Raw genomic sequence first — 15,515 nt, forward strand, 5'->3', positions numbered from 1 at the left:
ATGTACATAATCTGTTTCCTTCATAACCTCCCTGCCTTCTTTCCTTCCCTTTTAGCTTTAAGCACAATTAAAAGCTACCAGAAACATTTTTTTCTTTTGAGCGGAACTACGAAACAGTTTCTGACTGAAATAATCTAACCGTTTCCTTAAAGTTCAAAGAAAGCAAATGGAAGAAAAGTAAAACGTAAAAGTAAGAATCTATACACAAATCTACTTCATCAAAGTAGTTTGAAGCACACCAATGTACAGCATTTAATCCAACGCGTGAAACGTCTTCATTACCTTTATTCCATGATTTGAGTCATGGCCGAGAGTATGGAAAACTTTCTGACGCTTCTAGTTTTAGGTAACTTGTTCGACACGCTTTATGTATTCCATCAGGCGTAAACGAACTGGATCAATTCTATTGCAGTCTTTTACTAACTTCTTGAATAATTAAAAATTATTTCTGCTTTGAATATCGCAACATTTTTTTCACTAATGAGGTAGATATCAGTCTTTATTTGAATAGTTCTATTGGAGACTATTTTTAATTTGTCTTATCTATTCGCTTAATTTGTATTTTCTTGAATTTCTTTGAAAAATCGGTTAATGCAGACTTGAAAGGCGAAGATTAAAGTATAGACATTTAAATAGAAACATAACATTAATAGCTCTTGAACAACGATAAAGACCTTTGCTTACTCCTTAGTCATCATTTGGACTGAATGAATATCAATAGGTTGTCTCCTATTGATCCTTTTGTCTTCGATGAACGTTGACGAAGTTAGTTAACTGTGTAGCAACTTAATCGCTGAGTTCAAATAACTAAAGACGTATACTTAATACCCTCTATTTCACTCAATTAAGAATAACAGTTGCCCCCTTTCTTGGGCTTACAACAAACCCTCTATTCGGGCTTTAACTCAGAATAAGAAATAAGAAACTATAACTAAAGGAGACTTAGACGAAGCTAACCGCAAGTACAGGGGGGGGTTATAATTAAAGTGACCCTATTCGGACCACTCTAGAACACGTTCTACTTATTGAATTTTGATGACATTTGTTATATATGTTATCTGGGACATGAGAAAAGCTTTCCGTAATAAGAATAGTTCAAAATTTGACCAACAGGGGGAAGTGTAGCGTCTAAGGAAGGACAATTTTCTCAGAATCATTAAAATTTATTTCATTACAGAATGTGCTCAGTTTGTGCTCCATTGACACCAATTACGTGTTTAAAACGCATTATAGCGTGTTCAATAGTAGCGCAAAGTAACTCTCGAGGGATTTCAGTTTAACTGTTTAGGACTTAGGTAACTGATGAAGTAACTATTTAGGAATTAGAACTTGAAGTAACTGTTTATTAGCTGTTGTGATATTGCGTCTCTTCTGTCGCAACTACAAATGGAAAGTTAATTCACCACCATATCTATACAACACACTAGAAAGAAGAAATATAATTACCAAACTCTAAGTGTTTTTTGTTAGAACCGTCTCTTTAAACGTAGATTGTCGTTTTATTTATTATTTAGACAGAGTTAATTTTTTATTTAATTTTTTTTTGGTATTTTGTTACAGAAACTGAAACACTAGAAGTGCCGGAAAGCAATCACAAGAAATAACGTTGTAGAGTTCCTCACTTTGGAATTCTAAGTTAATGTTGGAAGTGAAGAATCTAAGAACTGATAACAGAATAATCGCTTGCGTTCGGTGACAAGAAACAACAAGATAGAAAGGTAACTAATCCTTTATTATTCCAATAAGGTTTAACAAAACTCCGCCTGGGAGTGTACAAGCCAAGCCCGCACTTGGGCTTGAACTTAAAAGATTAAGAATTAAACTAAAACTAAGATTAACTAAAGAAGTATAGCCGAAGCTATCAAGGTTCAAATCGAGTTGGCCCCTTAACTTATTTGACTACGAAGCTTAGCAAGGGCCTGAGTACGGCCGAGCGTAATAACAGCTTTGAGAGAGAGAGTGGCCAAAAAGGCAGAGAGAGAGTGGCCAAAAAGGCAAATCAGAAACTCTGATTCTTTCTGACTCAGTAAGTAACTTCGTGGTTTAAATACCGCTTCTCCTCATTAAATATTCAGCAAGATTCCAAAACTACGTTCTGGCCGGAAGTAGTAAGTTGAAGTTAAGAATTTGACAGGAAAGGAACTTTAACTTAAAATATAACTGTTAATAAAATTAACATAATCCTTACAATGTGATAATTAGAAAAATCTTACTAGTTAAAAAATGAATAGTTAGGTCGTACAGAAGTGAATGACACAAATGCTGCCACAGAGCGGAATACAATTTATTAACAGAAAACTGATAGCATATCAGTTAGAAAATCCTCCCAAATCAATACACTTCATCCATCTGGCTGGGAGGTCCTGAAGGGCTTGGGTAAACCAGTCTGTGGGAATGTTGGTGCATCATCTATTGATAATTGCATGCAATTCGGCAGAAGATTCAACATGTTGGCTCCTGATTGCGTCCTTCATGTTGTGAAGTAAGGCGTAGTCCGAGGTCTTGGTTCGAGGTCCGATTCCACCCACTTTGCACACACATTTGTCATCTCCAAATCACCATGCAGAATCGCCTGCAATGTTCCTTGCGCAAGCCCTGTCTCTTCCTGCATCTTGTTGAACGTTAAACACCTGTTCGCCGTGATGAAATCTGACACGGCTGCCACATTTGCTGCTGTATGCTATGTTGCTGGTCGTCCGCGTTGACACCTTTGGCTGCAGTTTCCACTCCACTGCTGAACGTGGCCAACCAACAGGATATGGTACACCTTGATGGTGCTTTGTTCCCGCACACCGACACCATACTGCAATGGATCTCATTACCCTGTATCCCTTCCTCCCATAGAAACCAGGCTGTCCAACGCTGACCGTGATAATAACCTTCCATCATTGCTTCCACGCTCTCAATGATGAAGGCGAAAGGGACTGGCCGTTCCATTTTGCCTTTCTGACGTATACCTTTCTCGTCTTGCAGCCAGGTCCATCTGTGCATTCTGAGTAGCTCACGCCCCCTTGTGTCTATTTCACTTGTTTACCCTTCGCATAGTGTAATAGTTTCGTTGTGAGACCCTTGTGTCAATTATTTCTGTACGATCCAAGTAAATCTTACAAAATAAAAGTAAACGACTTCAGTGGTTTAAAATATTGACTGCATATTTATGTGGCGTTAAATCCAATACTACAGTGGTTACAAGTTAGTTAGAAATTGCCATATGCGTTATTTCTCGGGGTTCCTAAAATGTCGATGTTCTTAGATTGATACTTATGTATTATCTCGTAGCCCATGAAACTGTCGCCAAGTAGCAGCATCGATTTTGCATAAGCGTGATATAAAAACATACTCATAAAATATGCGCTTTCGATCGATGTAATCCAATTGATTCTCGATCAGCTACCTTTTGTTTTTTTTAACAAGGGTTTGGTGTATATGATTACGGCAGAGCTTCGAGTGACTTCGAGGACGTGGACTGGAAGGAAGGGAAACTGGCTCGTATACAAGTTACGCATGAGGAAAACGCTTATGCAGTCAGCCCGTTCGCCGGATTCTAACCTCGTACCGATTCACCAGTGTTCATCGACTTTACCGCTTGGCCGATGGTAGCTTTTTAACAAGGGTATAAATTAAATGTTATTGCAATAGTTTTCCTTGCATTTTGAAAAAAAAAATTAAATTGTGCAAACTGTCGTGTACAAAACTACAATCAGTGGTTTATTTGAAAATTTATAAGATCCAATAACCAAAAACAAAATGTGCAAGAATAACACGATATGGTAAGTTGAATATGGCATACAAAACAGCAATAGATTGAAAAATTACGGAATTTTATGCTAATAGCGTTCTAAATAGACTTCCCTCTATAAAATTGAATGGCTTGACAAAATAATAGAAGCTTTTTAAGGAAGGCAAAAAGGAAAGCGGGTCGAATATTGACTGTTTGAAAGAGGGCTAGCTCCTTCAGAATTTCGTAGGAATTATCGGCGCAATTTTGGGGAGATCCCCGCCAACTTTCGACGGGATAATTCGTTAGTACTCTTTATTTGTTAACATAGAACAAGAGTCAGTGCATTTTACATTTATGTACGCAATAATTTGATAGTGCTTTATATTTCTTGTTCAGGCAAAATAATATTATTTCTTCATAAACATACGAATTAACTATAAAACATCACTATAAACATTCTTCATAAACATACGAATTAACTATAAAACATCACAGCGGGACAAAAAATTGCGACAGAAGAGGAGCAGAACAAAATGTCTTTCGCACAAAACATTGCATCGTCATCTTAATTTATGCTTACTACGAAAAAATCTAACTGTCAGAGAACACACCGATGTAAAGTTAAAAATTAAGCAAACAAGAAACTTTAATTCGATGTAGATTAGCAATGAAATTCGATCGATTTCGAGAAGAGAACTTCGCTCCTCTCTTTCAGCTTCAGAAAGAATTTTGCAAATTTTAGTACGTTTGGTTTTCCTTCTGAAGAAGAGGAAACTTTGAAATAAGATTTTTGTTCAAAATCTATACCAAATTAAGCTGCTTTTCCTGATTTTAAAATAAAAGTCATCAATTTATTTTGATGACCAAGTAATAGCAGAATCATCTTCCTCCACCGCATATATAAATTTGCAAATTAAAAGGTTAAAGAAATATGCGAAGTAAATTTATAAATTTACGAAGGAAATTTACAAATTATGGATACAAATTTATTATTTTATTTAGAAAATTGTTACGAAGTAAATTTGCAAAAGAAAATTAATACTATATCAATATGATTTAACAGTAAAGATTATCGTAGAGACAGTTCAGATTGGATTAGTGCATCATTTTATAGGGTAATATATGAAAATGCATTTAGACTGTCTTTGCGTATTAGATGAATCTTAGGAACGTTACATATTTTCTCTATATTTAAAAAGTGAAACTATGTAACACAATTGTGTAAAAATACTGAATATTTTTAGTTCGATACATTATGAAGTCACTGTACTTTTATTTAAATCAATTGGATTTAAAGTAAAACAAATAATATTGTTGCTTGTGTACGGGTTCGCAATGGATTGAATGCAAGCAGAATCGATGATAGGTCGATATTATTTTTTTCTTTTACGAAAGAAACACTTCACAATACTGAAACTCTGCAGAAGTACTCGTACAGCTCTTCACAGTATGACACAGTACAATCAGTAGTTGCACTTCAAACTACTAAGAACGTTAAACACAATTCAATGCAAAGAACACTGCGCGAAAAAAGGGGGAACAGTTCTATAGCTCCCGTTCTACTAGGCCGATGAACGAAATTCAACTTTCGTTTTTCATGTCTCGAATGCGCGACTTAGGATATCTATTATATTTATATATAACATTTTTCTAATATAGGTATTTTTATTTTTAACATTTTTCTAATATAGGTAATATAGGTATTTTTCTAATATAGGTACAAAACCGGGCTTTTTCTGATACCAAGTTTTTTCCATATTTCAATTCTACGACTCAAACCAATTTTTGTAAAAATCTCACAACTCGTTTTTAAAAAATTAAATCTCAAAATTTTAGCTCCTCTATGTTAATTGAGTTCGGTATATTATTATTAATCTCTCTTTTTTTATTAAACTTATTTGATTCTGCCTTTCACATTTAGAAATTTAGGTTCATCACAGATAAAATTCACCCATTTTTTATGATTTATTTTTAAAATCTGTATTGTAAAATAATTTTTATAAATTTTTCAAAAACATTTTTGAATTATAATCTATGCAATTTTTACCATCATCTTAAAGTAGACGTATTTCTAAGCTTACCTGCAAAAAATTAGTTTCTTTATTCAAAATTTCCGAAGATATAAGTGAATTTATATATTGAAGCGTTTTGAAATTTGACATGTTTTTTTAAAGCGGTGAAACATCAAATGAGGTTTAGACACTTTGCTGAAATTATTTGGAAGCAGAAGCGCAGTAACTTTTTTCCGTTCATGCACAATGTAAAAAGTAGGAACATAGTTCCTTTTCTTCCGCTCCAGCATAATGGAAGAGAAAGGAAGAATCTCCACGAAGGCATCGCTTCCCTTAGGCAGATAGCCCTAGTGTGCTTTGCCATAATTAAATACACCAAATGCACACACCTCATATGCATAGTTTTATGTAAAGATAGCGTTTGGGCTCAAATGTTTATCACATATTTATTTTTTCATCTTATTTACCACTTATTAAGTAATATTTCTGTGGAGTATACAACATGTGTTTGTATTTATTTCAAATTCTTTTCAACTAGGTAATGAAATCTTCACAATTGCTCAAATTTTATCTGACTTTCCAATGAAAATTTTCAGAAGAAATGGTCAATGCTTTAATTATTTTTTTACAGAAAATTGCATGGCAGAGTATTTTCAACCATCCTGCTTAAATCTTAAGGCACGCGAAAGGTCATGTGACATGAAAGAGATATTGGATGCCCATTGGTCCATCCTAGAAGCCACTCCCTCGGTGGCTACGCAGATGTGCACTTGTGAAATATGCATCCCGCGAACGGGCTGGCTGCATGGGCGTTTTCGTGGTTTTCCCCATGTGTAGCGTGTATACGAGCGAGTTTTCCTTAGAAAGTCCTCCACGAAGGCATCCCTCCAGTTAGGCAGATAGCCCTCGTGTGCTTTGCCATAACTCAACACATCACCCCACAAATACACCACCATGTTACATTATACAGGGAAAAATACCGCAGTTTTATTTGGTTTCATAAAATTTCACTAAAATTATCTACTTATGTACAAAGTTCGTAACAATATTCTTAGGAACTGCATCTCTTGCTTTTAAATACTTTAGTTTGTTAAATATAACAGACAGATTAAATAGGAAAAAATCTCTTACGTTTTTCCAAATGACAACAGACTCGAATGAAAAAATGAAAGAATGCTTTGAGAGGGAAGACATTTATAGTGAATCAGTACAAAATCGGATTTCGTAACCAATAACCATTTTGTAATAAAAATGCAAAAATTTCCAAATAAGAAAATATAACATTTGTGTGTTATATATTTGCATACGAATGCTATATTTCTGTATGAAAATATCTTAGTATATCCTTATAGAACCTCATTATAGAAATATATGCTCTTCCTTTCTATTTATATATGTATATATAAAAAGGAAGATGCTATATTTCTATATTGTATGAGTATACTCATGAAAAACATGAGTCAGTTTTAAGTGGTTATGCCCAAATAGCTGGATATGTGTGTACTAGGAGAAAGCTGTGGGGTCTTTCAGTTTGTGTAAAATAAGAAAATTGTAAAAATGTAGTAATAAAAAGTAAAAACCATAAACCTACTGCAAATGATAAAGTATTACTTATAAATGTGAAAATTAGTATGGTGTAAAATTTTAAGATTTATGATTATTCATAATAATTAATTGGTATATAAAACTTTTATAATTTGGATTTTATTATAATTATTATATTATTAAGTCGATCGACGGGTGTGTTGCCCCCGGAACGCCATTATTTATCAGACATATATAGCGGAAAAAAATAACGATATAATAGCACTAGCAAATTTAACAAGATTCTGAATGAAGACCATGTTGTCCAGTTTTTCTTATTTTCATACACAAAAAGCATATTAGACTAAAAAATCCAAGCGTAATTAATCCGAGAACAAGAAATAGAAAGCTATCCTAGTAAGCCAAGAAATACGTTACATAAAGAATACGTTACATAAATACACATAAGATTAAGAATAGAAATACGTTACATAAGATTAGTTTTCATAAACATTTGCTGCAAGGCATGCCGGGAAAGAATTCAGACGATCGTTAATCACGCCGTCTTATCACGTGATCATTTTATTTTTAACATATAGCTCCACCACAACCGGAGGAGAGTAGACAAGACAGTACCATATGGTCTCTGTCGAGCCTGATTCAACCATCAGCAGCGATAGTTCGAGTCCTCTGAAGACTGATTATATACCTCCATGGCCGAGACTGCCTAGGTGCAGATCCTAACCATTAGCTTACCATGGTCAACCTGAGTCGACCCCGGGGGGGCGGCTAATAATAGATAATGGGAGACCACTGGGAAAGCAGCTGTGTCGCCAAGATTTTCAGCTTTATTGTTCACTCAGTGGGACCATGTTTATTTAACTTCCATAATTTATGAAATCTGGATATATACATTAAATCATTATACATAAATATATACATTAAATAGCGTTATGAAAAATTTTTGATATATGTATGTAAAAATTAATTCTAATTTAAAAGTTCTATATCAGCTGCTGAGATAAAATATCTCGAATCTTGGATTTATTCTGTGTTCCTTTTAAATGATCACTGTTTTTATTAGATATTTGATTAAGTTACGCAGTTTATTACGAAGAAAATTACTTTTAAGACGTTGTTTCAACCGGATTTGTGCGTTTACAGCAGTGAAACGACGAAAGTGGAGATCTTTGGTTATTGAACATTCGAACATAATAAATGAGCTACTGTTTCTATTGAGCTACAGATGCGGTTGTCAGTATGACGGAAGCCAAAACAATGAAGGTATGAAATAAAAGGTCCATGTGAGGCAGGGAAATAAGTTATTGCAATATCTGAAGTTATTGAATTCCTTGATGGTTTTGGTAAGAATAAGTATGTTCATTTGCCTGCATTGTCTCTTGACCAGTTTGCCTTCTATTGTATTATTAAATCTTTTTGATTTTAGTAATCAAATAGGATTTGGAAGTGGACCAAATTTTGGAATAGTAGTATTGCTTGCTGCAACTCTTGCTAATGTATCTGCTATTTCGTTTCTATATATTCCTTTGTGAGCTCTTGTCCAGTGGAGTTTTGGTTTGTATTTTTTATGAAAATTAGCAATTGGGAGTTGTATGTCTTGTACTAGAGGTGATTTATTTTTACCTGTTATTGCTTGTATTCTTAAGGCACTGTCGGATATTATAATGCTAGCTACTGAAATTACTTTGCATATACTTATAGGTGACAGCAGGAATTTACCCATCTCCATCCTGATTGTTACAAAGAACTCTCCAGGGAACGGATGCAAGGATTCTACTATCTCTTTAGAAGGCTCTTTTGGTTCGACAGTGAGAACCCCTATGTCGCAACCACAACGATGCTGCCCTTTTACAAAAATCTATGCTTTATCCAAGATTCGAAGCTCGGCCGAACGGTATGGCTGTTGACAATGTTAACTATCATACCCATCATGTTGGCGAACAGATCCGACCTTAGCATTTTTTGCAAATTGACCAGATGTTATCTGGCATGAAACCTTTTCACTACAAAAATGGTCGCAGAAAGCTAAGCTATCGGGACATAAAAATCCTTCTTTCATATTTTGGGTCTGAAAAATCTATACATTTTTTAGAATCAAGCGAACTGGATATACGAAAGAAATTACGTCAGCAGAATAAGGTTCTATTTCTAGTACTATCACGCCCTCTGACCAAACTTAAAAATACCAAGTTTCCCTCAATAGCATCTAAACAATATTTTACTTGCTGTACTTCTTATCATACGTTTGCTGCGTCTGAAATTTCTAACTGAAGTTGTTTGATGTTTGTTTAGTTTGCGTTCCAGGTGTATGCCGTCGACCATTTGTGCAATTCGTATTATTTCGTGCTAGTGCTAATACAATTTTGTTGGAAAGTTTTTTAAATTTCGTATTTATTTTTGTGAGTGTGATTAAGGTACTATCAGCTGAAATGAAAAATATAGAACAAGTAGTTGAAGCAGCTGTGTTACAAGCACGTCTTGTCTGATAAGTTCTTTTAGAAATAAAAAGGACATTACTGGAAAATGTAGTTTATTGCCGTTCCTTGTGCATTTCAAGCTCTTTGAAAATATGGAAAAAAGACTAACGTAAACACTGTGAATCTGACAAAGGACGGGTATTAAAAGGAGTGTTTTACAAGGTTGGTGCATTTTGAACAAAAATATTATTTTTCCTCTTCTTTTGCTTAAGAAATGTATTTCAAAATATCATTTTTATGCACATTTAGACCATTTTCGATTTTCCCCAATTACTCTGCTAATTTTTAAAATATGTCGTAAATATGGATAAAAATTGTAAAATATTAAAAAATGTTGATAAATACTGAAAACCGTTTATCTATTTATTTTAGAAAAGAATATTTTATAACTTGTGAATTTTTAGTAACTATTTTAAAATACTTCTCGTATTAATTCAGAAGTCAAACAACAGAAATTAGCGTTATATTTTCACACATGATTTTTGTGAAAACGCTGATTCAACGCTGAACGTTCAACGCTGATTTTTGTTGTTTGACTCCAAGCACTCGCATTTCCACGCATTTTGCTTGTTCTATTTTAATTAAATTTCCTTCAAAAATTTTAATTTTGAGTTAATTTTTTTAATATTTGCTTTGAAACGAAAATTGGTCTAAAATATTTCTTTTCTATGATTATTAAAATTTGTGTAATTAATATTTTTCTTAAACGCAAAGATAAACTGAAGTGAATAATTTTGTGTACATAAAACGTTGTGAAATTCGTCAGTTTGTGCAGTAGTTACATCAGAAAATGAAAATTCTTTAAATGTTTAAAACAAATTTTTTAATTATTAAAGATTACTTCTTACGTAAAAAGAATTATTAACGTATATTTCAAACTAAAACATTTATTAAATATATTCATAAAGACGTGGAAGGTAATGTTACGTCCTGAACTCCCTTATGGTAAAGTGCAGAATCGCTCACTTATTTGTTTGGAGCTTTTTACAAGAGTAAGAAGAATTGGATTTTTGTCAATTTTCTTTGACATTTTAAGTGAAAATAGGTTGATGTGTACATGGATAAAGTCAAAGAAGTGCGTAATGCCATTTTTGTGCAATTCTGGGATATTTTTTTTAAGTGAAAATAGGTCGATGTGCACATGGATACCATGTATCTGCAATTCTTGAAAATGCGCCAAGCAGTGGATGATTGTGCACTTTCTCCCTTTCTTAAGAAAATGTATTAGAAATGTACATTACACTGAAATTTAGCAATAGCTTCATACATGCTATTAAAAAAGTTGGGAGGCTGGCAAATCTTAAAGTTGCATGATTTTTATATTTTGTCATTAAGATTTCTATTTAAATACATAATTAAAATCTAATTAAAGTAAAGGAAGTGTTTGAAAGATGTTGAGTTAAAATAAAGATTAAAAAGATTGGCGGGAAAGTAAATACTTCATTAATTTTTACTGGTGCACTTAGCAGTTAATAGTTCGCTCTTTTAAATGCAAGCCAGCGTCTGACGGTAAAATCGTTGAAGACTGGTAGTTGAATCTGGATTTGATTCCAGCCAAACGAGCTGAATGCATGGGAGTTTTTATCTTTTTCCCCGTGTGTAACATAGATAAACACCAATTTCTTTTACGAATTTAAGGCCCACTAGGAGCCGAGCGGTAAAGGCGCTCAACGCTGGTAGTTAGGTTGGAATCCCGCGAACGGGCTGACTGCATTGACGTTTTCATTGTTTTCTCCATGCGTAAAGTGTATATGAGCCAGTTTTCCATAGAAGGTTCTGCACGAAGGCATCCCTACCCTCAGGCAGATATCCCTCGAGGTTTTGCCGTAATAACATAAACAAAACAAAACAAAAACAAAACAAAAACAAAAAAAAAACTATGAAGTCCTTCAAGAAAGTATCTCTCCATTCGCAGACAGCCCTCCCGCGCTTTGCCATAATCAAATAAATTAAACGAAAATCGTTTTCAAATCTCAATGAACAAACTGGCTCTATGAGTTTTCACCCCTTTCCATATTATGTAGTAAATACTAGCCAGTTTTCCTTAGAAAGCCCGGTAAAATCCTAGTGTACGGCAGGGCCTTGGCGCGATTCTGAAATTGTCATTAACACCAACATAACCCCTTTACCGCTTATTATAATGTCGCCAAATCTCTTGCGTATATTAGGATTAAAATAGTTTTAGTTATGTTGGATCATGGTACACGTGATTCGTTTTCACAGGAATCAGATCGCGGGAATCTCTAGGACGTAAGTAAAAATTGAAATTTTGTCTCTGATAACATGTGAGTGAATAATCTTGGTAATCTAAGTTTAATGTAACTTACAATCCCTACTTTAGCAAGTTAAACTTAGAATTCTAAATTGCTAAAATTTATTTCCTTTTAATAACTTTTTGCTCACTTACTATATAAATGTCGATAGTTCGGCGATCTTTTTGAAAAGTCGGAAACAACCCAAGAGATTATTTTTCGCGATATTATTTAAACTACTTACAGGTTCAGATAACGCTGATCTATAGAAATGAAGAACTCAAAAATCCTTGAAAACATGATGTCTTAATCGTTCGTTGAAGTGGTTAATCTTTGAATTATGGTAACTTGGAGATTTTTTGGCGGAAATTTGGCGACCAACCCTGTTACAGCAACCTGCTAGTTTTTGTTTGGACGCCATTTTGTTTTCACGAAGTAAAGGCATGCTTTTTTTTTACTCAACATTTTTTTCCAACAATCTGCTAGCCGAATTACGCTTATGCTAGAACTTTTATGGAACAAAACTACTTAATCATGACGAAGATTAGGTGCGAAATTGGGAGAAAGAGCAGAATCGCAAACTGCTTGCCGCGTTTTTAAGAATTGCACATACAAGGTATCCATGTACACGTCGACTATTTTCACTTAAAAAAAATCCCAGAATTGCGCAAAAATGGTATTGCGCACACTCTTGACTTTATCCATGTACACTGCTTAAGTCCTAGCTAGTCCCCTTTATCACCTTACAAAATATCGCCAAACTACCTGTTACCATATTCCAAAGGTTAGCCGTTGAAGTCTCTGTAAATTTGAATATTTTTTGCTTTTTCTTTAAATCTAAAATTTCGAAGCATTTTAAATATTCGCAAGAAGGGTTGATTTGGTATAATCCGTTTAGCTAACATAGAAATCAGGCGTACAAAGGATTCTCTTGAGGAGAATTTGGTTTGAGGCAATGTAAATCTGTTTCGTATTACAAATATTATTTTATATTTTGAATATTTCTTTTACTCGAAATTAACAGATTCTTTGTCTAACTTGTGCAACCGATATATGAAGGCTGAATTTTAATTTTGTTTCATTTCAATTTTCAATTTGTATGATTTCAGTTCAACTTTAGCTGGCTTCTGCTGATAAATTTGACAACAACAGTAATAAATAAATAAATAAATAAATAAATAATAACTTATAGTAATAAGTTTAAATAGACCAATGTTTCCCAACCGGGGTGCAAAAAGATCTCCAGGGCCATAGAAGCTTCAAAGGGGTCCACAAGACAAAATTGCATCTCAGTGATTCATGATATGGACTAAGTGGTTCATGATAAAATATTATTTATAAAGTAATTAATTAATAGTAGTAAAATGTTTGTCATAAAAATTCATGGTAAGAAGATACTTGTATTTTTAACCTTGTTTAATTATAGAGATGAAGAATTCTGTCCATAGAAAATTATCGAAAAAGAAATCGTTCTTCAAGCACCAACCAGTCACAGATAATCATTTCATTCTATATCGACTAATGGATATCATTGTGGTGAAATTTTGTTTGTATTATAGAACGTTATTTTTCTAGAAAACTACGCTTCCATGAGTACCTAGGTCACTAGTTCCATTTTCGAGAATTTAGGCAGTGCTTGCTCTTTTTTTTTTTTTTTTTTTTTGAATTTGCAGTTAGTATAAACCTTCAGTTGCCCACTACAAAAAAAGTTTTGGTTTTATTAGATTACGGCAAAGCACTCGAGTGCTATCTACATTAAGGGAGGAATGCCTTCGTGGAGGACTTTCTAAGGGAAACTGGCTCGTATACACGTTACACATGGGGAAAACTACGAAAGCGCCTATGCCGCCAGCCCGTTCGCGGGATTCGAACCTCGCGACCGAACTACCAATGTTCAGCGACGTTACCGCTCGGCCGCTGGTGAGCCTACAAAGAAAGTGTTCTTTTCATTTGGAAATTCTCGCAGCAGTGGCCGAGTGGTTAAAACAGGTGAATGTCGGTAGTTGTAATCAGTCTCATAATTTTTATGTGCACCATATTAATGTTTATTTTCTTAATGTGTCTGCATCATTTAATCGTCTGCATCGTTTATATGTGTACTATTTGTCATCGAGTATATGTTCTGCATATATGTGTGTACTGCATCGTACAGTGTGAACTATTAGCACCATTACGTCAAGTACTCTTGTCACTATGCTGTAACACGTATCTTTGTATGCTCACATGTGTGTACTATTACCTGTTATGTGAATTACTAACTTTACTGCATCATGCACTATTACCATTATATTGTATCCTGTATATTATTGTATCATGTACCTTAGTCCTTACATTTCATCTTGTATATCTACGCGTTTTCTTGTGCGTACTATTATTATCATGGCTTCATGAACTACTGTCATCACATTGCTTCACGTATATATGCGTGCCTTATTGAGTGTTCTCTCAGTATCACACGCGCTGTTTAAATAATTACGTGCTATTATGCGTCTCATAACATCATCAAGTGTTTCGTTTCTATGTGTCCACATTATTTAATTGTCTGCATCGTGTTTATCTATGTGTGTTCGGTGTTTATTTAGTTACGTGTATTTTAGTGTATCTTAGTGTACCTCTTTGTGTTTTTAGTGCTTTATGTGTTTCTTCATGTTTTTCTTTATATGTTTCCATTTATGTTTTATGTTTATGTCTTATTTTGTTCTACCTCTGTAACCATAACCTTCAGTTGTCTCACGTTCTTACAATGTACTACATGTAGTCTAGCCCTTGTATGGCCATGTTAACTTTTAAGATCCTAATAAACTCCCGGGTCGGCCTCATGGGGCTCCAGGGAGTTGTTGCCTCTACACAGTGGAGGACGCGGGGTATATGCCTGTTTACCTATGTTAGACACCAGGCGCCCCCGTCCTCCGTCACCTGTCACCTGTGTTGGGTTTAAATCCAGGCGAAACGGGCTAGCTGTAGTGTTGGTTTTTCTCATGTGTGTCTGAATAACAGTTTCTTTCAGAAGGGCATTCACGAAAGCATCACATCTCAGGCAGATAGCCCGAGTGGCTTTATCATATTTAAACTAAACTAATCTAATCCATGAGTACCTGCAAACAAAGGAGGCCGCTTGGGTGAATGCAGCTGAACTCTGTTCGAAAATAAATAAATAAACATTAATTTCAATTCCTTTTCTTAATTCTTATATTATTTTAAACTTTTGATTGGTACTATTTGATTTTCACGGCCCCTCGATAAATCACCAAATTAAAGCAATGTAGGTAAAAGGTAGCAGAACGAAGGGCAACCATAAACATTTACTATTTCGACTTCTATTTGACGAACAAATAATAACAAATATTCAATGCAATAATATACTTGAAATAAATCCTACAGTAGATAGTAAATACACGACAAATAGCTGAAATGAATACAATGTAGTCAAAATTGAGGAGAGTTCGTTTGCGTGGCGAATAAAACAAGGCTGGCAGGATTCTTTCCCGACTGCGGATATTCGACGGGT

General features: G+C 34.4%; 1 long non-coding RNA gene across 1 annotated transcript in view; it reads left to right on the forward strand.

Moving 5' to 3' along the window:
- The first annotated feature begins 9,077 nt into the window (after nt 1-9,077).
- The window catches only part of LOC146998345 (uncharacterized), a 138,777-nt gene continuing 132,339 nt past the window's right edge, over nt 9,078-15,515 (forward strand). The window contains exon 1 of the long non-coding RNA XR_015040463.1: nt 9,078-9,917. This is a non-coding gene — a long non-coding RNA (uncharacterized LOC146998345). The remainder of the gene's footprint in view (nt 9,918-15,515) is intronic.

This window comes from Stegodyphus dumicola, chromosome 3 (assembly GCF_044657685.1).
Source record: "Stegodyphus dumicola isolate Sdum_Otavi_A_Nest chromosome 3, ASM4465768v1".
Lineage (NCBI taxonomy): Eukaryota > Metazoa > Arthropoda > Arachnida > Araneae > Eresidae > Stegodyphus > Stegodyphus dumicola.